The sequence below is a fragment of the Vicia villosa genome, unplaced genomic scaffold (assembly GCF_029867415.1).
Source record: "Vicia villosa cultivar HV-30 ecotype Madison, WI unplaced genomic scaffold, Vvil1.0 ctg.000650F_1_1_1, whole genome shotgun sequence".
Lineage (NCBI taxonomy): Eukaryota > Viridiplantae > Streptophyta > Magnoliopsida > Fabales > Fabaceae > Vicia > Vicia villosa.
The window spans coordinates 386,328-391,219 of NW_026705290.1; the positions used below are offsets into that span (position 1 = coordinate 386,328).

Genomic DNA, 4,892 nt, shown 5'->3' on the forward strand with positions numbered 1-4,892 from the left:
GTTGGAACTCAAGAATGCGCGTAGCTTGAGTTTCGGATATCTGATGTAAACTCTGTTTGAAGCGTCAGAAAGATAACGAGATGAAATATATTATAAGAATGATTGTCGCAGCCATAATAGATTTGAGTTTGACGTGATGATGTTGGGATGGGGTGCAGTTGTTGTCGAAGTTATTTGAGGAGTTTGGGAGATAACATAAAAATTGTCGATGCTTGACGTCGATGTTTGCAATTCGGATAACGTCAGAGATTCGTATCTTGAGTTTCGAGTATCAATTGGATGTACCGTTTGAACCTATGAAGAGGTGAAGTTGTATTATACCTTATGGAAATGTGTAAGTCTGTTGAATAAGAATGGTTGTTACCGCAAATGTCTGAAGTGAAGTTAAGCAGAACTTGTTGTTAATGAATAAAATGAGAAGACGAGATGTTGGTTTTAAAGATGTTTGACGATTGTGTGATGCTAAGTAATTGTGAATCAGATTTGGTATTATGTTTGGACGTCAGTGTCTCATCGACAAAATCAATTGAGTAAGAAGTTATAGGAGTTGTGAAAACCCAAAGTGAATTATTGGATTATGTCGTGTTATTGGATTTAAGTGGAAATTCGGAAAAAACGCTATTATGATGTAACAACGATTTATACTCCACTATGGTTGTCAGATACTAATTGGCAAATTGGGGAACTGATCACCCTCAATCTTTTGTTAATGGTAGACGAAACTCGTGTTGGACGTTATAGATTTGTCTTGTTGTCTTAATAGTGTAGAAAGAGTCTATATTTTATCGTGAAGATAGTCGCCCATCAATTTGTGTAGCTTGGTAAGAAGGATGGTTGAGTTAGAATTAGATGAGATTAACAATCGTTGTGGTACGTTTTATGCAAGCGAGTGTCACAAAGTGAAAGATTGGAATTATCAAGTAAACAACGATGTGGGGATGAGTATTGAAGAAAGTTTGTATTGGATCGAGAATTTGTGAACCATTTAAGTGGACGGAATTTTATCGAGAATGGTGACTTAAAAGAGAATTATCAGAGTTGAGCAGCGGAAACCTTAGGTGACACTGTTGTTGTAAGACTTGAGGGAGTAAGAAACTATATGCCAGAAGTCGGTAAAGATGAGTTATCTTGATATATGGATTGATGGTCTGTTGGAATAAGTGTGATGCGCCAAAATACTGCATTGAGTCGTTGATTATTGCAAAACTGGTAAGAACTGTAATGTGTTTATGTTCATGAGAATCATTGTTGTGACGAAGAGGTAGTGATCGAAGTGTTACCAAGCGCGATTTGGAGATTGATATTTGGATACGAGGTTTGTGTTTGGATGGTGTTGAGCCAATTTTCGAGGACGAAAATATTCTAAGTGGGGGAGAGTTGTAACGCCCGGAAATTCGATTATTCGTTTAATCTAGACATTTAGAGTGTTTACTGAAGTTCCGTATTTTGAGATGATTTAGTCGGTATTAGTTCGGGATAGCGGATCGATATTTAATCAAGAGTTTTGATATTTTCAGTATTAGAAATATTATTGAAATAATATTTGAAGTTTTGAGAATTTTCTGAGTAATTAAGATTAGACCGGAAATATGATATATTGGTCGAATTTGGATTGTCGGTGTTATTTAAGAGCACATTTGGAATTATTAAATTGAAGTCGAAAAATAATATTAAGAATAATATTATTTACAAGTCGGAATTTATTATATTGTTGGAATATTACTAAAAGTGATATTTTGATTATTTCGGGTTATTTATGTTATTGGGCCTAAAATTGGTTGTGAAGAGGAAGTGTTAACTAAGTCCAAATTGAATTTTATATTAGGGTTTTAGAGAATTGGAAAGAGGACAAGAATAGAGGAGAAAGAGGCAAGACTATGGAGAAGAAGAAGGAGCTTGAAGATTTTTCATCCATGGTGTCAATTGAAGATGCAATTAGAGACCCATTGAGTTGCTTCCATTGATAAGGTAAGGGTGAGATTCTCTTCCTATAATGGGGCTTATGAGAAATTGCATGTTGGGGATTAGGGATTTAGGTTATTGCATTTGTTTGTGTTAATGGTTGTTAGAAATTAGAAATCTATAAGATATTGCTTTCTCTTAATTGTTGTGGTTGTTGTTTGAAATTGCCATGTTAACTCGTTTCTGGAAATTGATGTTTTAGCTGTTACTGGTTGTCTTAATATTTGAATGTTTCTTGTTGTTTCTGTTCGTGTTATGAAACCAGGGTGTTGAATATATATAAGCTCTCTTACAGACGGCAACACCAACATTTGTGGTTCAAGTCCACATAGGTTTATTAATTAATTAATGAAAGTTTTCAATGCTATATACTCTCTTAACACTGTTCCAGAAAACTTAGAAGTTCGCTAAATAAGGATAAGTAATATAATTCATCTAGTTGAACTAGGTCCAGAATGGTATGATATTACATGTACTATGAAGTTCAGTTCAATAAAATTCATACACGAATCTTTCCAATATGAATCTGCATGCTGTTTGATGATTGTATCTTAAGTAGTTTTCTTAATTAAATAAATTCTCCAAAATAAATAGGTTATGATCTAATTGTAACGGCCGACAACCTAAGCATATGATGGACGGCACAGCCCCGAGCTAGTCTTGACAACCGGCAATGAGTTCTTTTCTTTATTTTGTGTTCTATAACTTTCGTATATACATTTGTAGTATATTAACTATAACATATATTTATGTATAGTGGTACTAATTAGTAATATTAAGTTAAACAAAATGTTTTATTAAAAGAGTCATGTTTTGGAATCTATTAAATAACAGTAGTATTTATAAAATGCAAAACAGACTCATTTGATCGAATAGCCGAATTAAGCGGTATAATTAGTTGCTCGGAATTTGATAAAAATTTACGTGGTAGCTAAGTTTAATTAGTAGATTAACATGGTGGTGTTATTTTGTTGAAATTGTGATATTTTACGAATCGACTGAAATTGTGTTTGGTTTAAATATTCTTTATAAATAAATTATAATAATTTAATAGAATTGTCAATAGAGTTGTTAGAGTTGTCAATAGAGTTGTTAGAGTCGACAATAAGTTGTCAGAGTTGTTTTGAATTATTAAGAGTCATATTTTTATTTGTTTTGAGTAATTATGACATGTTTAGAGTTGTCAGTGTATAACGTCGGTGTTTGTTTTTTATTTGGAACTTTAACAATTCATATCTTTTGAACCGTAACTCCGTTTGAGTCTCCGTTCGACGCGTAAGAAAGTAGCGTGATATTCTTTTCAATAAAAATGGTTTTGAGCAATAGAATGCTAGAAATTGGAAATGGAATAGAAATTGAAGTGAATTAAATTAATATAGTTTGATATTAATTGGTTAAACTAATAATTGAATTAATTGCGATGAGTCTATTTAATCATATTATGTTTGGACTTGGATGACTTATTCGGTTTATCGGTAAATTACAGTATTTTGAGAATTTGTCTGTAATTGTGTTTTTGGCTCGAATATTTATGTTGAGAATAATATATTGTTATACCAATGATGTTGTTTTGATAATGTGTATATTCATATATATGTGGTAAATGTGAATTGACATGAGATAGTATGGATACTAGAGTTAATTGGATTTTGTGAATCGTAATTGATTAATTGGCCTCTTATATGTTAATGATGTGTGTGTGTTGCGAATGTTGTGTACGATTGGTGGATAATTCATAGAGTTGAATTATTGTGATATGCGGAAAGTTAAGATGGTAGAGATGATCTTAATTGCATATATTTGTGATATTGTACATACATTCATATCATAGTGTGCCTTGAAACACAGGTGGATTTGCTTTGAAACACAAGCGGGCTTGAATTCTAGAGTGAATTCGGAAAGGGGTAAACTATATGTTTACATTTGATGGCTTTGATCTTGTCCGGATCTGAAGCGTGGCTAGATTCTATATGAATCGGAAGCGGTGGAACTTTGGGTCCACATTGGGTACCACATGCATAGAGTCACATGTCTTGCATTGAGTCACATTGAGGTTATGTGATGTTTGAATATATGCATTTATGTGATTGTTATGTGTACATGAGATGTGATAATTGAAATTGGTGATGTTTTGATACATAATTGGTTAAATGTGTGGATATGTGATAATGATGGATTGTGTATATATTTGGGATAATAGTATTGAATCTTTTGAGTATTGTACTATTGAATTTTGTGCATACTTGAATATGTGAAATTTATTAGATGATACTATTTACATGATTATGACTTGTTATGTGATGAAAAGTATGTGAGACTAATGAACTGTAGAAGTATGATGTGTATAGTAGCTATTGATACTTGTGATGTGATGATTTTATATGTCTGAATCCTAGCATGCAATTTATCATACGCCCACTTATATGATTTGATATCTCACCCTTTTCTCTTGTTTCGCCGTTGCCTTTATATTGGCAACGTGCAGGTATTCAAGTATGAAGATTTAGTTGCCGTTACTCGAGTCGGTTGTCGCTCTGATACGTAGCACTCTGGGGGGAACGATTTATATTATTTATGATGTTGCTATTTAATTGTTTCATTTTGGTCGGACAAAATGATAAGTTAACTGAAGATATTTTATTGAATATATTCTTAAGTGATTCCGCTGTGTTTTAATAAAATAAGTTATTCTGCTTCAAAGGTGCTATGTATCCGCTTTATGCGACGAGGTGATTTGTTTTGTTTTGATTATGTGACGCCTCATTTGTTTATGGAGAAATTTTTAAAACTCTAATTTTTATATATAATTGCCGGGTAGAAATGGGGTGTTACAATAGTGGTATTAGAGCAGGTCGGTCCGTCCGGCCAAGTTGTCGAGTCTGTTGAGTTGTACGACAGTTGAATGCTGTCAGTGTTTTAGTCTTTAGTAC

At 33.0% G+C, this 4,892-nt stretch overlaps 1 long non-coding RNA gene across 1 annotated transcript; it reads left to right on the forward strand.

The window, feature by feature from the left end:
• Positions 1–1,842: 1,842 nt before the first annotated feature.
• LOC131630122 (uncharacterized) lies at positions 1,843–4,662 on the forward strand. The gene is made up of 2 exons (XR_009292244.1): positions 1,843–1,968; positions 4,448–4,662. It is a non-coding gene; the product is annotated as an uncharacterized LOC131630122 (long non-coding RNA).
• The last annotated feature ends 230 nt before the right edge of the window (positions 4,663–4,892 follow it).